At 45.4% G+C, this 22597-nt stretch overlaps 1 protein-coding gene and 1 long non-coding RNA gene across 3 annotated transcripts in view; one reads left to right on the plus strand and one right to left on the minus strand.

Moving 5' to 3' along the window:
• The window catches only part of GABBR1 (gamma-aminobutyric acid type B receptor subunit 1), an 844797-nt gene that overhangs the window by 610634 nt on the left and 211566 nt on the right, over positions 1 to 22597 (minus strand). The window lies entirely within an intron of this gene.
• The window catches only part of LOC138521746 (uncharacterized), a 123128-nt gene that overhangs the window by 30598 nt on the left and 69933 nt on the right, over positions 1 to 22597 (plus strand). The window lies entirely within an intron of this gene.

The following is a 22597-nucleotide window of genomic DNA, read 5'->3' on the forward strand; positions in this document are numbered from 1 at the left end:
AGGGCTTTAGATGACAGCATTAGCCGCTGAAAGCCAATAGTGTATTCAAGGTATGTGCTAAAAATGCTGACAGTAGTACAGGCAGGGAGGGCCCCCAGCTATGTAGCTAATAGGTTTTTGGAGTGTTTGGAACATCATGGCACCTATATAGCGCTTAGATAGCCAGTCTTAAGCGCTATAAACACTAAGCTATGAGTGCATGCCTTTTAGAGCTTGCAGATGGGGTTAATACATCTCTGCTTCCCTTAGAATATTCAGCCTCACTAACGTTAGCCCTGGCTCCAAGCTAATCTTCCTTTTCTCTGGGAAGGTACTGATAAGACATTCCTCAGCCAGCGCAGATGGGAACAAGGGAGGGGGTAGGAGCGAGCAGGGAGCATCTCAGAGAGAGCTGGGTTTTTTCCATGAACCAGCCTCACAGAGAAAGTTCTGGAACTATGCGTCATGGTGACTGACAGCAAGAGGTTATAAAACATCCATGCACACATGGGATCAGGGGGAGATCGCCTGTGGACTTGATTCGTGCAGAAACAGGTGCCCGGCATTGGCTCATACGGTGTCCTTCAGCATTGTCCTCTGAGCGGGGCTTGTTTACAGCTAGCTTATGAGGGCCCAAGGTCTCCCCAGTGCTGCTTAAAGGGACGTAAGACTGTGTTTCTCTATGTTTCTCTATATTTCTCTATGTTTCTCTATGTTTATCTAAGTTCCATGTTTCACTATATTTTGCATTGCTCTTTGTTTTATGCTTTGTAATATTCTCTAACCTGAATCCCAAATGTATATGAAATTCACTGCTTAGAATAAATATGCTAAAGCTTTGAGGGTGTCATTTGTCACTAGCATGAGATCACTGCTCAGCACAATAGAACCTGTATTTTGGGCTGAATTGGGTATTTTTGCTCTCAAAGGGCTGGCCCCGAGGAAGATTTTGCCCAATATCAAGACATTTGGTGGCAGCTTTGTGGGATTTGTGAAGAGCAGTGCCATGACATGACAAATGGTGTGAGAGAACACAGTGTAGAGTGGGGAGCAGGCTGTCGCATTTCCTTGATGGTCTCACTGCAGCTCTGAGACTTCAAAAGGCAGCAATGTTGTGTCGGCTTGCCGTGGCCGATAGCTTGTGTGGTTAAGACTCCCTTCAGTAAATCAGTCGTGACTGACTTATTGCATGGGATTGGTGCCAGGGAGTACAAGGCAATAAACGAGCGGGAAATGGCTTTGTTTAAAGCACTCCGATGAATGGTTAAGAAAGATGTATGCTCAATTAGAAAAAGAATTTTATCATGTGGTTTCCCAGTTTAAAGTTGTAATTTGGAATGCATAATGAGACGGAGTTCTCATCTCTATTCTGTCATGAGGGCAGGAAAAAAAATAATTGCAGGGATTTGACATGCAAATTGTGAATAGTGATTTAACCATTGACTCAGCCCCAGTGTGCTAGCGAGTGGGGGCTGTAATGTTCGGAGGCGAAGGTTCGTCTTTTTTGATATATGCTTTTGAAGGGTTGGCATTCCTGAATAATGAGGAAGGGGAATGAGCCATGCTTAGGAGAATGAGTAACATCTGTGCTGAGAGCCTAAAGAGTTTTTTTTCTTTCTTTTGGCAACTGTAAAATTCCATGTGCTAATGGTGGCAAATTCTGTTTAAAGGAAACACACTAAAATGGTTATATTGCATTTTAGGCTGTGCCATGCTTATATTGGGTGAGAGACTCACTTAAAAGGAAAGTGAGTGAATGTTATTTGGATTTTCGATTTTTGTGTACTGATTTGAAATTGCAGAACCAGTTTGCAATGGTTGGGGGGAAAAACAATTTATATTTTTCTAAATTGCCCCTGGAGTATTTTTGACTGTCCCCATGCTATGCCATGGATTTGTGCTGTTGCCTTATAAGTGATGTATGCTTTGGAAATAGTGACCTGTTGACTGTGATACATGGGGAAAAATGTTGTTGACACATTAAACAGCCCACAAGCAATAGAGTGTGGGTTGTTCTTGCAGAAAAAAAAACGTGCAGGGAGCTGCACTAAATATGGCATTTTTATTTTTTAAATGCACTGAACTGAGTGGTTATAGTTTGGCAATGGTACAACAGAATGAAACATCTGTGTGTGATAAGATAGCACAAAGATTTAATGGGTTGTGAGTTCTCTTGAAAGATCGCACATTACAAGAAAAAAAAAAAGACGCTTTGACATTTTGCAAAATTACATGGAGTAGAAAAATGACAAGAAAAGTGCCGCTTTTGAAAACAAGAGTCTTGCTGTGTGTGCAGAGCTTGTGCCTTGAAGCTGTCTTGGGCGAGGTGCGTGAAGGCAAACAAAAGCAGAAACAGTACAAGAAAGAGTTAATTTGGATGAACTGTCTGAAACGAGTGAAGCCGCCACAGTATAAGAGTTATAGGCAAAAGAGATAAGCTGCGTGCTAATGGCGCTGCCAGGTGCACACGAAAGATAAACATGCCTGCATTCCTGAGGAAGGGGGAGCAAAAACAGAGAGCTGTTCAAAAAGTAAAGAATTTGCCCAGTAAACTGTGGTACGGAGCAAAGGCTTCATGCAGGATGGCAGACGGGCACATCACATCTGAACATTTACCTATGCATCTGTGAATGGGCCAAGAAAAGACAGCTGCCCATTCCAACAGACATTACTGTGCAAACCGCATTCCCATGTGATGTGATGTGAAGTGAAGTGAAACGCTATTGCTGTGCAAGCTGCATTCCAATGCTCCATGTGATGTGAACTGAAGTAAAGCGCTGTGCACTGGAGAAGAAACCTCTAGGCGCTTTGAGAAGAGAAAATACACATCTGGCAAACTGCAAGCTACATTGCCAGGGGATGGAGTAACTGACAAAGACATTATGGCATTCCAGATGGAAGCAAAACTGACAAAAGTGCTTAGCCGGTTTGCAAGAGACAACATGCAGAGCGGGGCTTTGAAGTACAACATGAACACTGCACATTAGCCATGATCCAGAAGCCACACGGCTTAGTGCAAGAATGAATGATTTGTTGAAGCAACAAAAGAAACTGGCTTAGACTATCGCACTCAAAGGGGTGGTTCAAAAACAGCAAACGCCCTTTGAAAAAATGACAAGTGAAAAAACCAGAGGCTTGAAAAGACACTGCTAAGAAAAGAAAGATAAATAAACAAAGCTGCTCGTACAACTGCAAGCGGTATTGGACTGAAAGACTTTACCTTTGAAAAATGGAGTGATGCCAGCAGGGCAACCTAAACCAAGATCATGAGACACTGGAAGCAAGTTGGCGCCTGGCATTTGTGATCGCTTTGGTGAAAAAGAAAAGCATTGTGCGACCTGGGTACTTACTATATGGCTTTGTAAAAGCACAGATCAGTCTGAGGTACCATTGACCAGCTATGATTGCATTGCACAAATGAGTTTGTGATTAGGCAGTTACACCCCGTATGGTTGAGTGTAAATAAGCCCCCAGAAACATGCAGAAAGGTGATAAATAATCGCAGTAGCAATGACAAAGTGTGTAGTTACCTGATGAGACTTTTTGAAGATGGGGGTGGTATTATGGGAAGGGGTGGATAACGCTGATATTGAACTTTTGATGAAATCCTAACATTTCTGTTTGTATTTTGCCTAGGCAAAGCACGACAAGACATTTCATAATATGCAGTTTGTGGGTGACACTGATCAAAGAAGGGTCAGACGCATTCTCAGAGAAAGCGAGCCACTGCGACATGCTATTTCAACTTTAACGTGCCCTGCACCGCACTCAATGCTGTAACCTGCGAATAGTGTCCAACAGAGTAATAACTTTTGCTGAACTGGCACGATGCAGACTTGGCTAATTATCAAGTATTTGATGCTACACATTTAAATGACATGTTTTGCCCTTTCTTGTTTAAAGGACTATGGACAATGAATTGTGGACTGTAACATCAGGCACCACATACAGCTGTGTGACACAGCAATTGAATGCTAACACATTGAAAAATGGTTTTTAAATGCACTGTTGAGATGAATCTGAAAAAACCAAATGGTTTTACTCTTCCAACTGAATGGCTTTAACCAGAGATGTTTTGTTTTTTGAAAAAAAAAAAATATTCTACATTGCACGTAGGCAGGAGAATGATTTATGAACTGTTGGGGCAGCAGAATTATGCAAGCAGGAGTGTAATTAATTTTGAGATAAGATGAGTGCGCACATCAAAGTCACCTGTGCGTAGGTTAAGATTCTTAATTGAAGTAATGCTGCCAAGTGTATGAGCTATAATTTGAAATGGTAATCTTTGAAACACTGGATACTTTTACAGCCAGCTTAAGGCAGGTAAATGAAACCATGACTGACTTGATGTTTGATTTTATGACACAGAGTGTGACACGGTTTTTTGTTAAACCAACCAGTTTCATGTTTTTGTGGGGACAGCTGTCTCCAGCACACTAATGCAAAGAGTCACCTTTTGATTGTAAACATTTGGAATAATTCTTTGGAAAAGCGCTACAAATGAGTATCCACATGGAATTGCTAGTGTACTGGCCTGGCACATTGTCAGGCATCTTTTGTCACTGAATGGATACCATTTGTTTAATTTGTCTAATGTGATGTTTTTCTGACCAAGAACTGCAGCGAGTGTTCTCGCCAAGATTTAATGAACTATAACTTGACTAAATGAATTTTTTCCATGGTGTGATGAAACAGCCACTGCCGGATAGTAGTATGGTGTTTGTGGCTAAAGTTAATATTGTATATGGTAGATATCCCACTTGAAGAAGGGTATTCTCCAAGTCACAGAAGGTAGACACTGTGAACCTGTTAGATTTTCCAGTGGTAAGACAACATGTAAATTGTAGACTGGTAATGCACACCTTCATTATTACAGTGATACACTTAGACATAGATTTATCATGAGGCAATGTTTCCTTAGTACTACCAAGCTGCTACAAATGGAGTCCATTTCTATGGCCCATCACTAGAGTGCGTGTAGCTAGGGAGCTAGATTCATTAATTGCAGGAGCTTTATATGCTTGTGACATAGAAACTGTGCACTATAAGCTAGCCACTATGGGTTCTGATGCCAGCTCTGCTATAGAACTTCTGGCCTAGTGGGGCCCATTGATATGCCCAGCACTGCTACAAGTATTGACAGCCAATTGAAGATAACAGAATTTTAGACATGAAGACATTTTTGTCTGCCATAGGGCAGGTCAACAAGACTGCTAAATACACACAATGCATTGTATGGCAAACATTGTTAAATCAGCAGGTGTTGGCTTTTTACTGGGTGGGGGCGACCATCCTCCACACACTGGCACGCAGAGCTACAGTTACCAGCATACATATGGATTGAATTGCTTGCTTTTGATTGCATGAATAACACATGCCATGCTTTGATGTAAATTAGTAGAATTGTTTTTATTTAGACAACCTGGTGCCCATGGGTTCACCTTGTTCACGAAATTAGATGGTTTCTGGTTGGGTTCCACCTACCTGGGGGAAGTGTCTAGTCACACAGCCCATAGTCACGCTTGAATGCCCTGGGATCAGGGGGAGGGTAGGCCCTTAGGGTGAAAGGCTGCCAGGTTTTAGAATTGGTAACCATACATAAATGCAATAGTGCATTGTAGATTAGACTACACTGGATTGCCTTGACATTTTAACTGCATGCTGCTTTTTAACTGACAATCAGTTATACAAAATTGATTTAGGTATTTTTGTGTAGGCCATGTTTTGGCTAGAGTAAATGTCCATGTTCACTTGGTGTAGGTATTTTTTGTGTAGGCCAGGTTTTGGCAAGGGTATATGTCACTGTTCACTTTGTGTACATTTTTGTTTAGGTAGTGTTTTACCTTGCATGCCACGCTAACTAACCGCTAGAAGATAGTTTGCTTAAACCTCTTGCAAAGCCCCTAGGTCTTTATCACTGCACTAAATACTATGTTGATAGGTATTAGTCAGCATTTGTCGCACAAACGTTGAATAGGGGTGGAATGTAGTGATACACGAAATTGCAACCTTGCCAATCAGGGCTTTAGATGACAGCATTAGCCGCTGAAAGCCAATAGTGTATTCAAGGTATGTGCTAAAAATGCTGACAGTAGTACAGGCAGGGAGGGCCCCCAGCTATGTAGCTAATAGGTTTTTGGAGTGTTTGGAACATCATGGCACCTATATAGCGCTTAGATAGCCAGTCTTAAGCGCTATAAACACTAAGCTATGAGTGCATGCCTTTTAGAGCTTGCAGATGGGGTTAATACATCTCTGCTTCCCTTAGAATATTCAGCCTCACTAACGTTAGCCCTGGCTCCAAGCTAATCTTCCTTTTCTCTGGGAAGGTACTGATAAGACATTCCTCAGCCAGCGCAGATGGGAACAAGGGAGGGGGTAGGAGCGAGCAGGGAGCATCTCAGAGAGAGCTGGGTTTTTTCCATGAACCAGCCTCACAGAGAAAGTTCTGGAACTATGCGTCATGGTGACTGACAGCAAGAGGTTATAAAACATCCATGCACACATGGGATCAGGGGGAGATCGCCTGTGGACTTGATTCGTGCAGAAACAGGTGCCCGGCATTGGCTCATACGGTGTCCTTCAGCATTGTCCTCTGAGCGGGGCTTGTTTACAGCTAGCTTATGAGGGCCCAAGGTCTCCCCAGTGCTGCTTAAAGGGACGTAAGACTGTGTTTCTCTATGTTTCTCTATATTTCTCTATGTTTCTCTATGTTTATCTAAGTTCCATGTTTCACTATATTTTGCATTGCTCTTTGTTTTATGCTTTGTAATATTCTCTAACCTGAATCCCAAATGTATATGAAATTCACTGCTTAGAATAAATATGCTAAAGCTTTGAGGGTGTCATTTGTCACTAGCATGAGATCACTGCTCAGCACAATAGAACCTGTATTTTGGGCTGAATTGGGTATTTTTGCTCTCAAAGGGCTGGCCCCGAGGAAGATTTTGCCCAATATCAAGACACCCCCTTCTTACCTGGGTCCGTTCTTTGCTGTAGTCCTTGGTTGCTGCCTCCTTGAGGACGGACCTGGTTTTGAACAAGGCTGCCCGAGTCTCTTCCGACTCCAAAGTGCGTTCAGTTTCCGGGACGCGGCTCCAGGAATCCGAGGAACTAAGAAAGGTGCAACTAGCACACGAGTCCAGGAAATAGGAGGAAAGGAAGGGGCAAGGAACGGGTAGATAGACAGGTACAAGGAAACAATACCGCAAGCTACGGGACACACGTCGGATCGCTACTTTGCAATAGCATTGAGACGCGCGGAGCTGCAGAAGGTGTGGTCTATTAATAGAATATGTTACGTCCAGCGCGTGGAGCGAGAAAAGGGTTTCACGCTGGACGACCATGTTGGGAGTATTATGGAGTGCACGCCCCGTTGTGACAAGGACCAGGAAGTCCAAAAGGGACGTGTTCTGTAGTTCATGACAGCATGCCTCCTCCGAAGACCCTTTCCTCCAGGTTTGCCTTGGTGTATGAGGTGAAATCTTCTGAGCAACCGAGGGGCCTTGATATTAGAAATAGGTTCCCAGTTTCTTTCACTAGGAGGGTATCCTTTCCATTCAACCAGGTATTGAAGCTGGCCCCGTTTATACCTGGAATCGCTAATCCGGGATACCTCATATTCCAGTTGGTTGTCGACCAGCAGAGGAGGCAGTCTACAGGATTTCCGGGAGGATGGAATGTAGGGTTTCAGTAAAGAGGTATGAAAAACTGGATGAATTTTCTTCCAGGAGTCTGGTAGTTTGATCCAGTATGAGACGGGGTTCATAATTTCCTTGATGGGAAATGGACCACAGTACCAGGGAGCCAATTTGTTTGGACGTATATGTCGGGGTAGTAATTTTGATGACAACCATACTTGGTCACCGACTGCATAAGAGGGGCCTGGTCTTCTTTTGGAATCCGCATATCTCTTGGTCTGTTTTCTGGCCTTCTCTAAGTATTCCTTGGACTCCTGGTGTATGTTGACGAGGGTTTTGATCCAGGAGTCAACAGTAGGTACCGGTGTGGAATGAGGAAGAACAGAGGGTAAAACCGATAGATGGAACCCTTGACTACAATAAAAAGGACTGGTTTTGAGCGCTGAATGTTCTGAGTTGTTGTAGGCGAATTCAGCAACGGGTATCAGGAGTGACCAGTCATCCTGGACCTTGGTGGCGAAACATTGAAGGTACTGTTACAGGGTCTGATTCGCACGTTCTGTGGCTCCGTTGGTTTGGGGGTGATACCCTGAAGAGAGGGCACGTTGAATTCCCAGAATTCGACAGAGATGTTTCCAGAATTGTGAGATGTATTGAGGTCCTCTATCAGATATGATCTTGGAAGGAAGTCCATGCAGGCGGAATATGTGTTCCAGAAAGATTCCAGCTAGTTCGGAGGAGGATGGTAGTTTACTGAGGGGCATAAAATGAGATGGTGGTAGTTGCACAATGAAGTCTGTAGCGATGAATTCCCATGGCCTAGTTGGCAGTGTTGGTTGCAGTAGAAGACCCGCCGGTCTCTTGTTATCATGCTTATTTTGAGCACAGACAACGCAAGCTTGGACGTACTGCTGTACATCAATCTTCATTTTAGGCCACCAGAACTGTCTCTGTATAAGACGGAGGGTATTGGTGATGCCACGATGCCCGGAGTGAAGTGTGTCATGACAGAGGTTTATTATTTTCTGTTGTAATTTCTGTGTAGGAATGAGCAGTGCATTGTCCTTGAATAAATATCCTTCCTTGGCTCTTAGATTCCATTGATTTTTCCTTGACATATCCTTCCATAACTCGGGTTTGCGCTCAGATTTCTTCCAGGAGGTTGACTGCTTGAGCTACGAAGATCGTGGAGGAAAACATCTTAGGATATGCCTTATCTTCAGTGGTTACGTAGTCAGGACGTCGACACAAGGCGTCAGCAATCAGGTTATGTGATCCGGGAACACGAGTGATGTGGAAAGGGTACTGGGCAAAAAAGTAGGCCCAACACGCCTGACGACGATTTTACATTCCAATGACTGTAGAATCTAAAGATTCCGATGGTCCGTACGGACTTGGACTGGATGTCTAGCTCCCAGAAGTAGATGCCGCCATTCAGTGAAGGCTTGGCGGATGGCTAACAATTTCTTTTCCAGGATGGAGTAGTGTGTTTCACTCGGAGTCAGGGTTCGTGAAAGATAAGCAATGGGGTGTTCCAGCTTATCTTCTAATTTCTGTTTCAACACTGCTCCTATGGCGTAATTAGAGGCATCTGTTTCCACTAGAAATGGTCGGCTTATGTCGGGTTGGGCTAAGATAGGAGCTTGTGTAAACTCGGGCTTCAAATGCTGGAATGCTGTGTCTTGCTGTGTGGACGAGATAAAAGAGGTGTCCTTCTTTAAGAGAGCAACGATCGGTTGAACAATCTCGGAAAAGGTGGATATGAACTTTCGGTAGAAATTGGCAAGCCCCAGGAAGGATTGAACTTGTTTCACGGACGTGGGAGCAGGCCATGCCAGAATAGCCTTTACCTTTGAAGGGTCCATACCAATTCCCTCTGGGCTAAGGATAAATCCTAGGTAGTGAACAGAGGTAACGTGAAACAAGCATTTTTCGGGTTTGGCTAAGAGTTGGTGTTCACAGAGTCTTTGTAGTACTGCCTTTACGTGTTCTTCATGCTTTTCGGGGTCCTTGGAAAAGATCAATATGTCATCCAGATATACAATGACGAAGAGGAACAACATGTCAGAGAACACCCTATCCATAAAACGTTGGAAGACTGCCGGGGCATTAGCTAGTCCAAAGGGCATGACTAGGTATTCGTAATGGCCAAAGGGTGTTATAAAGGCGGTTTTCTACTCGTCTCCTTCCCGGATACGGATCAAATGATAGGCACCCCGGAGATCCAACTTGGTGAATATTACCCTGCCTCTTACGGCTTCCAGGATGTCCGAAATCAAGGGTAGTGGGTATCGGTCTTTGAGGGAGCATTGATTTAGGCCAAGATAATCGAGGCAGGGTCTGAGTTCCTGGGTATCCTTTTTGGGAACAAAGAATAACGAAGCACCTGCTGGAGATTTTGAAGGTCTTATGGTGCCATTTTCAAGGTTGGTATCCAGGTATTCTTTGAGGGCCTTTTTCTCGGGTTCAGAAAGGATGAACATCCTGCCGAAAGGAATCACTTCTGAGGGTTCCGTTTCTATTGCGCAGTCTTCAGGCCTGTGTGGGGGTAAGGCCTGGACCATGGCAGTCGAAAACACATCAGCGTAACCTTGGTAGGCCTCAGGGACTTGTATGATATTGGAAACCATGAGTGGTGTTTCTTGGTCTTTATGTGGTTCTTTAGGGGGTGTTAATGAAGGTTCCAGGAATAGGCAGTGAGACATACAAAACTCTGAGCCTAGGAATAGTGATCCTGCTGTCCAGTTGATATACGGATTGTGTTTTTGTAACCAGGGCATACCCAATACCATGGGGTAGTGGGCTGACTTAATGATGTCAAACCTAATCAGCTCTTGATGATGATTTATTGAGAGCTGGATCTCCTTGGTCTGCAGGCTTATGGGCCCTGAAGTGAGGGGTCTTCCGTCGATGGCTTCCACAGACTGCAAGGTACTTCGTGTCTCGTACGGAATCTGGTGACTAGCAACCCAATCGTGATCAATGAAGATCCCCATAGCTCCGCAGTCTACCAAGGCCAAAATGGGATAGGTCTTGCTCTTGGAGGGTGATAGAAATGCCTGTAGTATGACTAATTTGTTTTGTCCAGGAGAGGTCAAGGATGGAATTGATGTGGAGCAAACATCTCTCTCACGAAGCTCTGCTCCATCTAGGATCGGGAGCTGGTGTTTCCCGAATGCCGAGGGGGGGCTAGAGGACATTCCCTAACCAAATGTTTGTCCGAAGCACAATACATACACAACCCCGTGTGAATCCTTCTCATCTTTTCTTGCGGGGATATGGGTCCACGGAAGGCTCCTATCTGCATGGGTTCTGGTTCTGTGACTGAACCTGGGTTTGTGTCCGTTCTGACGGTGCTCTCAAAGGACACCTTGGAAGAATTTCCCATGGATTTCTTCTTTTCAGCCTTTCTTTCCTGGATACGGAAGTCTATTTGCATGGCAAGGTCCATTAGTGCCTGGAATGAGTTTGGTTGAGCCACTCTGGCCAACTCATCCTTAATCTCCTCATTCAGTCCTCTCCTGAACAGGGTGAAACTCGCCTCAGAGGACCAATCAGCTTCCTTGGCCAATTGTTTGAATCGGGTCACATAAGTGAGCATATCCTGGGAACCCTGCTGAAAGTCTAACAGATGTTCCTGGGCACTATAGACCTGCTCAGGGCGATCAAACATGTTTTTAAGGGCCTGTATGAACCCATCATAGTCATCTAGGAGGGCGACGCCGGAGTTAACGAGGGGTGTAGCCCAGGTTAAGGCATTGCCGGAAAGGTGGGACATTATGAAACCCACCTTAGCCCTGGGAGTCGAAAAGTAATAAGGCTTAAATGTAAAGTGGACCAAAGATTAATCCAGGAATCCACGAAGGGTTTTTGCCGACGCATCGTATTTGTCAGCAATGCCGCCCAACAAGACGCTTTCTTTTGTGGCCGAATCCCGGGATAGGACCAATTGTTTGAGTGCGGCGTTTTCCGCCTTTAGATTTTGGACCTCGTTGATAGTTCTTGCATGTGACTCATCAGGTCCTGAACGGCGGCTTCCATGTCGCTATCGAGTTCGTTCGGGTGGCGTCTCAAACTGTCAAGGAGTTCCCCCCTTCTCACCTGGGTCCGTTCTTTGCTGTAGTCCTTGATCGCTGCCTTCTTGCGGACAGACCTGGTTTTGAACAAGGCTGTCCGAGTCTCTTCCAACTCCAGAGTGCATTCAGTTTCCGGGACGCGGATCCAGGAATCCGAGGAACTAGGAAAGGTGCAACTAGCACACAAGTCCAGGAAATAGGAGGCAAGGAAGGGGCAAGGAACGGGTGGATAGACAGGTACAAGGAAACAATACCGCGAGCTACGGGACACACGTCGGATCACTACTTTTCAATAGCAATGAGATGCGCGGAGCCGCGAAAGGCGTGGTCTATTAATAGAATACGTTACGTCCAGCGCGTGGAGCGAGAAAGAGGCTTCACGCTGGACGACCATTTTGGGAGTATTATGGAGTGCACGCCCCGTTGTGACAAGGACCAGGAAGTCCAAAAGGGATGTGTTCTGTAGTTCATGACACCCGCACTGGTCCACCCGCAGGGTCTGGATCCAAAGATGTTGGTCGTCCCCTGGACACTTAAGGGAGATCTCCCTGGAGACTTGCATGTGAGACACCCTTTGGTTCCTCACATAGCCCAACCCAGTGGGGTAGGGATCAGTCCTTGGGTCCTGATATAGCTTCCGCCCATCTGGCAGCAAATAAGGCGGTGGTGGTGTATTATGGTGTATGTAGGTGGTTTAAGCAGCTATGGACTCAGCAACCTTTGATTTAAATAACACCCTGTCTCAGCCTTTGAGAGGCTTATTGATAGGGTTGATGATTTCCAGCCCTTGGGCATTGATAAATGTGCAAATCTAAACACATTTTGCATGACTCAGATGAGTGTTCTAGTTCACTTGTCACTGCTGCTCCTTTAAAGGGAGTGCTATAAAAAGAAAGAGAGAAGGATCAGAGTTGCTTGCTCATCCCCAAAGTTCTAAAGATTCTCTGTATTTGAGGGCACACCACACGTCCTTACTATTTCAGGTTCCTCTCTTTCAAACTCAGATGATTCTGATTGTCCCCAGAAACGTAAACGTGATATTCTCTGCCATGGGCAGGGAATCCTCCATTTTGGACAATTTATTTGACCCAGCCTTAATCAAGCATCCCAGGTCAGTTGAATGGCTCACATCTATGACAGTAGCTGCTTTCCTGAGGCACTGGGTTAGGAAACCCTAAATTAAAGAGGCGCACAATAAGCCCAGGTCAGAGTGTCCTCAGCTCTCCCTTCCAGATAAAACTGACCAAACAGATAGTCAAAGCCATTGGTTGTTTTCTTCTCTAAAAAAGGAAAAGAGCCAAAGAAAGGCATAGACAAAGCACTCAAGTCATGTCAACACAAGCTACTTGATGTGTTGAGCCCTTTGACACAAATATTTAAAATGGTGGAGGATTGTACTGTACGGAAGGTTTCTGGATGTAGAAACACCCAGAGGCTGGATACAGCGAGCGGTTTATCTACTCGGCGACGCCAATTCAGCTTTATCAGTGAGAAGGCATAAGCCGTTGCTGATGAGGATTGATTCTAAGTTTATGGGAATAGTTACCGCTGATGCAGGCCCCAAGGCTCAGAGTCAACTTATCAGAGATAAGTTAATTGAAGATCTGTCTTCTTATTTTTAAACCTTCATAGCTTTGGACAGAGGGCAAACAAATATTAGGAGGGTGTTTGCTGCTAAGATTTTAAAATGGGCCAGACGAGGCAGAGCTCACATCTCTGGCCGCTTCTCCCATGGGCCGTCCCATTCAGCTCTCTCAGAGAGGACAACATTCATCCTCATTGGCTGTAGGAGGTTAGTCCTTCTTCTTTCCCCGAAGAGGGGACCAGTGGAGAGGTTGTTTCATGCGAGGGGCAGGTCATCCTCAACTGTCGCAAGGTAAAAACATTTTTTCCAAATCCTTCTTCCCAAGGTGGTCTGGGGGCAGGGAGGGGGGGAGGGGAGACTAACAATGTTTTCTTCCAGTCGGGGAAAGATTAACACAGATCTGTGGATCCTCCTCACGGTGAAGGGATATCACATAGAGTTGTAACCCCCAAAACAGTAAATGCCACCCATCCCCCTTTCTTTTGACAGGGTCAAAGATAGATTACTAAATACGGAAGCACAGAGCTTGGTGCAGGAGCGAGCAGTAGTCGCAGATTCCTAAGTTGGATCTTTCGGGGTTCCCAAACCAGATGAGGAGTTCCATTCAGTGATGAATTTGAAGACTCTCCATGTGTTTGCTATCATCACTTCAAAATGGAAGTGATTAATTTAGTAGGGGACTCTCTCCTTCCAAGAGACTGGCTGGGGAAAATAGATCTCAAGGATGCTTACCTAGTGGTTCCCATCTTTCAACCTCATCAGGAGTTTCTTCAATTCCTATGGAATGGTCGCCCATGACTATTCTCATCCCTTCCGTTCAGCCTATCATAAGCCCGTTGGTACTTCATAAAATTAATTAAACCAGTGATAACTTACCTGAGAGCCAGAGGGGTAAGATTAATTATTTACTTAGATGATATGTTAATCGTGGCCCACGACAAAAACATACTATCTCAAAATGTGTCAATGACGCTATCTCTGTTTCAGAGCTTGGGGTTTATGATGAATTCACAGAAGTCTATCCTGGTGCCTACTCAATACATCCAGTTTCTGGGCTTCTATCTTGATTCTCTGCAGTGTGTCATGCTTCGTCAAAGGGTCAGAGTCAAGAAAATATGTTGCAAAATCAGATTAATACTCAACAAGGATCTCTTCCCTCTCAGGCTATTTTGTAAAATGGTGCATGTCACCATAAGCAAACTTCATATTTAGTGCAATGCTGCCAAGCATGCACAGTGAAACTTGCATTTGCCATTTACTGCAAACTAAGTGTGTTTGCAGTAAATGGAAAATAAGTTTCTAACATCCCCATACTCGCCAGCAAGGTCGATATCATGCAAATGGTACTCGCCCTTCATAAAAACTACTAGCCAATGGTAGGGGGCTAGTAGATTTTGCAAGCCCTGCGCTTTATACTCCAAACCAATTTGTCTTTCTTCAGATGCCAAGGAAGAACTTCATTGGTTGCTGAAGCACAAGGCACCCTGGAATTTCTGGTCTTTCTCCAGATATTATTATAGTCAGACATTATTAATCTGGGTTGGAGAGCAATAAAAGGAGACATTGCCACAAGGGTGAAGCAGTCAACAGAGGAAAGATTCTTACACATCAGTTGTCTGGAACTCTTAGCAGGTTCTTTTGCATTTAAGAGTTTAGTGAAGGAAAGAATTCATTTTTGTGTTCTCCTGCACATGGACAATGTGTCAGCACATTGTTACATCAACTGCTTGGATGAAGCAAAATTGAAAGGCTTGGTGGACATACCCAAGAAGTTCTGACATTTCTGGCTAAACAGAAACAATGTTCTTCAAGCAGAATATCTCCCAGGATTAGCCAACACACTGGCAGATTGGTACTACAGATATGTTCAGAACAGGAACAATTAGAGACTTAACCACAATCTATTTCTCCTGTTAGAGATACTTTGGAACCCAGTTCAAATAGACCTCTTCGCATCTCACCTGATTTGTCAGGTCCCAAACCTTTGCAGTTGACGTCCGGATCCAGAAGCCTTATGTCAAGATTGGAGGCCTTATCCCCTTCCTCCTCACCTGAATCTTCTGTGGCGGATTCCCTTGGATTCGACTCCGTCTTCTTACGATCCTTCCTCCTTACAGGAGTCTTGTCCTTTGATGTCTTGGCTTTCTTTTCGAGTAAATAGGGTCGGGCCCCTCCGGAGGCCACCGTGGCAGAGATAGAACCCTGTCCGCAGGGACCCCCAGGGGGCCGGACCTAGATCAGGGAAAAAGCACAAAGGCAGAAAAAACCCTGTTTCCAGATGGGTACCAATAAGGAGTTGAGAAATGAAGTCTGGCTGCAGTTGAAGGCTAATGAAGTTGACCAACAACTCCGGTGGAGGGAGCCGTTAAGCTCTGTGATGACATTAGGGCGAAACTCAGAGGAAAGGTACAGGAACCCAAATAACCAATAAGTAAATCTTTAAGGAAGACAGAACAGATAGAAAAGTCCGTAAATAACAGTGCTAAGTATGAGATTATGTGCAGGTAACCATAAGCAGAAGGTAGAATTATACCCGCCAAGTGCGGTAATTCAGTAAACAAGAACCGAGAGTGCAGAGAAGACAAAAGGCAGAAAACGCCGAACAACTAAACTGAATAAGCTTCGGCGGAAACCAAGAGGTGTAGTACAGAAGCTCACGCGAGGCGGAGCCGCAGAACAGACAAGGAGAGGCAAAGAAAAACACTCGCAAAAAATGCAAGCTGAAGGAGACAGGTAACAAAGGGAAGAAAGTAAGTAGAGCACAGAAGGTAGGCACTAGGAAGGCAAAGGTAGCTGCAAGGATGGTCGGCAAGGAGGAATATCCAAGAACGAAGTTCCAAACGTACCGGAGCGATGTGTACAGATACAACGCACCGGTTTGGGGGAGGAGTCAGAATTTAAAGGTACGGACACCATATTGAATGAGGACTAGAGCGCTCGCAAGTCAATGCTTCCAGCGCAGGTACGGACACCATATTGAATGAGGACTAGAGTGCTCGCAAGTCAATGCTTCCAGCGCTTCCAAACCTTCCATTCTCCGTTCCTGACAGTATACCCCCGTCTTCTCGGGGGACGCCCTGGTTTGCCCGGATGAAGGCGATGGAACCTCTGTACAAGGCGTTTGGCATGTATATGGCTCACAGGTTCCCATGTCCTCTCTTCAACTGGATAACCCTTCCAATGAACCAAATAGTGCAACCTTCCCTTGAGGTATCTGGAATCGACCAGACGAGACACCTCATATTCTTCTGGCGGAAGGCTCACCTGAGCACGCGTCTTGAACACAGGTCTCTTAAAAGGGTCCTCCTTATGTTCTTTGAGAAGGGAGACATGGAAGACAGGATGCACCTTTCTGAGATATTCTGGTAGCTTGATCTTATATGCTACAGGGTTGATCTGTTGAAGAATGGGAAATGGCCCAAGGAAACGAGAGGAGAACTTCCCCTTATGAACCCATCTGGGTAGAAATCTGGTGGACACCCAGACGAGCTGCCCTATCTTCCAGCTCGGATTGGCAGTACGACTCTTGTCAGCCCATTTCTTGTGTGTAAGTTGACTTGCTTGGTGCGCTTCCTTAGCGAGTCTGTGTATCTCCTGTAGGTCCTGTAAGACCCCATCCAACGCCGGAATTTTGGTAGAAGGAGGATTGAGCCAGGGTAAATGTTGAGGATGATATCCGTAGGTACAATAGAAAGGACTCATCTGGATCGAGGTATGGAGAGAGTTATTGTAGGCGAATTCTGCCTGTGGGAGGAAACGATACCATTCTTCTTGTTGCGGACTGCAAAAACACCTGAGGTACTGTTCTAGGCTGGCATTTAATCTTTCAGTTTGGCCATTGCTCTGTGGGTGATATCCAGAAGAGAGTGCCTTGTGAATCCCTAGAACCTGGCAGAGAGAAGCCCAGAATTTGGAGGTGAATTGAGGTCCTCTGTCTGACACTATGGTCATGGGCAAACCATGTAGACGGACTATATCCTGCAGAAAGGTTGCGGCCATCTCAGAGGCTGAAGGAACTTGTTTAAAGGCCGAAAAATGCGCAAGTTTGCTGAATGAGTCAACTGTCACCATAATAGTAGTCATGCCATATGACGGAGGGAGGTCTACAATGAAATCAGTAGAGATGTGTTCCCATGGATATTCCGGTAAGGGTTCTTGCTGCAGTAGCCCCAGAGGTCTTCCCATTCGGTGTTTGTTGGAAGCACAAACCGAACAAGTGGAAACGTACTGGCTTACGTCTCTTCTTAAGGTTGGCCACCAAAAGCCCCTCCGTAGCAAATCCAATGTCTTCCTGATTCCCGGATGTCCAGATAAAGGAGTGTCATGACACCAGGAGAGTATCTGATTTTGTAGCTTCTTAGTAGGAACATAGAGAGCTCCTTCATGATAATACAATCCGTCCTTATCTTGAATTACAGTTGACGGAAGCTCAGTGCCCATCTGATACTGTGGAATTAGGTCTTGAAGAAATGAGACGGTCGAAGCCAATACTTTGAGATTAGGGAGAACCAATTCGTGTCCTATGTAGGAGCCAGAGGTATCCCCAAGACTTCTTGACAAGGCATCAGCCTTCATGTTCTCTGTACCAGGTAAGTATGTAATTAAAAAATCATATTGTAAAAAAAAATATGCCCATCTGGCATGCCTGGCGTTGGAACATTCCAACTGTTGTAAAACCCGAAGGTTACGATGATCTGTTCTAATAGTAAACGGATGAGTAGCACCCTGTAAAAGATGTCTCCACTCCTGACAGGCCAGCTTGATAGCCAATAGCTCCTTTTCTATCACAGAGTAGTTGCGTTCACTACAAGTAAGTGTTTTGGAGTAATATGCTATTGGATGTTCATAGTCATCATCTGACCTTTGAAGCAGAACTGCTCCCACTGCCCCTGTAGAAGCGTCTGTTTCCAGAATGTAGGGTCGATTCTGATCCGGTTGGACCAGAATGGGGGCTGTGGAAAAACATTCTTTTAGAAAACAGAAGGCTCTTTGGGGCCCTTCATCAAATGCGAACTTGACTCCTTTTTTCAATAGAGAGGTCAGTGGAAGTACCTTGTTAGAGAAGTTGGGAATGAACCTTCGATAAAAATTGGCCAATCCTAGGAAGCTTTGGAGTTCTTTAACATTGACAGGATTTCTCCATTCTCTGATAGCCTTCACCTTACTGGGGTCCATCTTGATCCCTTCTTTGGATAAGATATATCCTAGATAGGACACGGACGTAGCTTCAAATGAGCATTTCTCTGGTTTTACTAGTAGTTGATGGAATTGCAGACGCTGTAAGACTAGTCTGACCAGTGACTTGTGCTCCGATAGAGTCTTGGAAAAAATGAGGATGTCGTCCAGGTACACTACCACCGACACAAACAGCATGTCTGTGAAAATCTTGTCCATATACCTTTGGAAAATGGCCGGTGCATTCACAAGACCAAATGGCATCACTCGGTATTCGAAGAGACCAAAAGGGGTACGGAACGCTGTCTTCCACTCGTCCCCTTTCTTGATCCTCAAGAGGTGGTACGCCCCTCTCAAATCAAGCTTGGTAAAGAACACTGCTCCATGTACAGCCTCCAAGATGTCCCGGATCAAAGGCATAGGATACCTATCTCGAATGGTAACCTTGTTGAGCCCCCTGTAGTCTATACAAGGGCGTAGCTCTGCGGAGTCCTTTTTAGGAATGAAGAACAAGGAAGCCCCACAGGAGGATCTGGACTCTTGGATGAGTCCGTTTTGAAGATTTGCGTCGAGGTATTCTCTCAGAGCCTTCCTCTCTGGTAGAGACAATGGGTACATTCTTCCAAAGGGAACCACTGCCTCAGGTATCAGGTCGATACCGCAATCTTCTGTTCGATGAGGCGGGAGTTGACGGGGAACGGCATCCAGGAACACCTCTGAGAACTCTTGATAATGGATGGGAACTGATGCCACTGTGATTGGAACTGGAGTACTGTTTCGGTCATTTGCTAGAGTGTTGGACGTTGAGGACAAGCTCATGCAGTGTGTTTTACAGAATGTAGAATTGAAGACTACCTTGTTAGCCGTCCAATCAATTTGAGGGTTGTGCCTCCTCAACCAAGGAATGCCAATGACCAACGGAAAATGAGCTGCTCTGATCTGGTCAAAAACAAGAAACTCCTCATGATGGCCTAACCTCATTCTCAACGGAATGGTTTCCTTGGTAATAGGTCCCGAAGATAAGGGTCTTCCGTCCACCCCTTCCACCGGAATGGGAGTGGCCTTAGATATTGTGGAAACAGAATGTTCTGCCGCCCACTTGGAGTCGATGAAATTCCCTGCTGCTCCACAGTCAAGCATGGCGAGCACCTCTGTGGGACCTGCATCAGACAGCCATAAGTCAACTCGAAACACCATTAGACTGTTGTCATCCGGAATGGTTACTGCTCTTGTGTAGTTGCAAGGGTGCTTGTTACTTCCCCCGAAACTTCCCTTGCTGTAGATCGGGGGTTGAAGTTTCCCTGTCTTCGAGGTGGCACCTCAGGACAGTCTCTTAAAAAGTGCTTTGAGGAGCCACAATACATACACAGTCCAGCCTCTCTTCTTCTTCTCTTTTCTTCTTGAGTTAGAGGTCCTCGGGCTGCCCCTATCTGCAGGGTTCTTCAGGCGGATGGGTAGCTCTGGTGGGTGGAGGAACAGGAGAGGGGAGGCCGGTTGGCTGTGGAACGCCTCTGGTTCGTCTTCTTTCTAATCGTCTCTCTTGTAGACGGAACTCAATCTGAAGAGATAAAGTAACCAGATCTTGAAAGGACGCAGGTCTCGCCACTCTGGCCAGCTCATCCTTGATTTCATCACGAAGGCCACGTCTGTAGATGGTTTGCTGAGCGGAATCAGGCCAATCTGCCTTGGCGGCCAGCCTCTGAAAACGAGACAGATAGGTTGGTACGTCCGTGTTTCCCTGGCTGACATCTAGGATAGCTTCTAGAGAGGAATAGAAGACTTCTGGTCGGTCGAAGCGTGCTTTAAACACCTCCGTAAAACGATCATAGTCACCCAAAATCGGGTCGTTTCCGGTGACAAACGGTGTAGCCCATGAGAGTGCATTACCCATTAGATTTGCAATGATAAATCCGACCTTAGCTCTAGCAGTCTCATAAGCATGGGGTCGAAAGGCAAAATACACTGTACATGCGTCAAGAAAGTCCTTCAGCCCTCCCGGGTGACCATCATATTTGCCAAAGGAGAGTGGCATTGTATGCAGGTCTCCCCTGTCATCACGATGCAACACAACCTGTTGTCGGAGGGCTATGTTCTCTGTTCTCAACGCCTGGACCTCCATAGTAAGGTTCTGCATCGCTGCTACCAATTCTTGATATTGTTCTAACGATGCCATGGTAGATATTGGGCGTTGTATACTGTCAAGATTGGAGGCCTTATCCCCTTCCTCCTCACCTGAATCTTCTGTGGCGGATTCCCTTGGATTCGACTCCGTCTTCTTACGATCCTTCCTCCTTACAGGAGTCTTGTCCTTTGATGTCTTGGCTTTCTTTTCGAGTAAATAGGGTCGGGCCCCTCCGGAGGCCACCGTGGCAGAGATAGAACCCTGTCCGCAGGGACCCCCAGGGGGCCGGACCTAGATCAGGGAAAAAGCACGAAGGCAGAAAAAACCCTGTTTCCAGATGGGTACCAATAAGGAGTTGAGAAATGAAGTCTGGCTGCAGTTGAAGGCTAATGAAGTTGACCAACAACTCCGGTGGAGGGAGCCGTTAAGCTCTGTGATGACATTAGGGCGAAACTCAGAGGAAAGGTACAGGAACCCAAATAACCAATAAGTAAATCTTTAAGGAAGACAGAACAGATAGAAAAGTCAGTAAATAACAGTGCTAAGTATGAGATTATGTGCAGGTAACCATAAGCAGAAGGTAGAATTATACCCGCCAAGTGCGGTAATTCAGTAAACAAGAACCGAGAGTGCAGAGAAGACAAAAGGCAGAAAACGCCGAACAACTAAACTGAATAAGCTTCGGCGGAAACCAAGAGGTGTAGTACAGAAGCTCACGCGAGGCGGAGCCGCAGAACAGACAAGGAGAGGCAAAGAAAAACACTCGCAAAAAATGCAAGCTGAAGGAGACGGGTAACAAAGGGAAGAAAGTAAGTAGAGCACAGAAGGTAGGCACTAGGAAGGCAAAGGTAGCTGCAAGGATGGTCGGCAAGGAGGAATATCCAAGAACGAAGTTCCAAACGTACCGGAGCGATGTGTACAGATACAACGCACCGGTTTGGGGGAGGAGTCAGAATTTAAAGGTACGGACACCATATTGAATGAGGACTAGAGCGCTCGCAAGTCAATGCTTCCAGCGCAGGTACGGACACCATATTGAATGAGGACTAGAGCGCTCGCAAGTCAATGCTTCCAGCGCTTCCAAACCTTCCATTCTCCGTTCCTGACACCTTAGCGGTAGATGTTGTCTTACAGGATTGGTCCCAGTGGATCAGATATGCCTTCCCCCCTTTTTCAATAATACTGAGGGTGCTAGTACAAGTTTGCAGACAGCAAGCTTCTTTGATTCTGGTGAACCTGTTTATTCGTCTCAATTCAGGTTCACAGCCCTTCTGGAGCTGGCAGAGGACATTCCTAGACTCCTTTCACTGCATCAGTCCCTACTCACAAACCCAGAACCTTCCCATGACGTGGTGATCCAGAGGATATGTATCCCTCATGGCCTGGAAAATTTCAATGTTTCCTGGGCTTTCAGAGGCCTTTTGGGTGACGCTTTCCAGGTCATCAGAGATTATTAGGCTACATCGACAAAAAGGGTTATTCCTCTGCATGGGGTTGATGGATGCACTGGTGAATGGATGTACACCGGGATCCTATATCTGCTCCTACAGTCGAGGTGGTACACCGTCTAGTTTCTCTTTTTAAAGAAGGGCGAGCTTACCGAATGGTTAAGGCCTTCAGGTCAGCTATTTCGGCAGGACATATTCTAGTTAAAGGAGAGCCGGTTGGTAGACATTTAGTAGTCAATCAGGATCAAAGCTCCACCTGAGGCTAAGTATTCAGTTTTATGGGACGTTAATCTTGTTTTTTGTCTGTTTCAACCTGATAATGATTGCCTTACTTTTCAGCAAATGTTTGCTCACTGGACCATATTACTGTGCTTGATTTTTATGAAATGAGTCTTTGATGTTAGATCTCTGGATGTGGATAAGATACTCAGAAGGAGTTACGTTCTTTATACCCATAGGACTAAAGATATACCCACCGTTGTTTCATACCCTTATTTTAGAGAAGACCTGACTCTTGGTGTGGTTCACTGTCTCAAAAGTTATGAACAGAAAACATTGTCTGTGAGACCTAC

Source organism: Ambystoma mexicanum, chromosome 13, assembly GCF_040938575.1.
Source record: "Ambystoma mexicanum isolate Mex_15411 chromosome 13, UKY_AmexF1_1, whole genome shotgun sequence".
NCBI classification, from domain to species: domain Eukaryota; kingdom Metazoa; phylum Chordata; class Amphibia; order Caudata; family Ambystomatidae; genus Ambystoma; species Ambystoma mexicanum.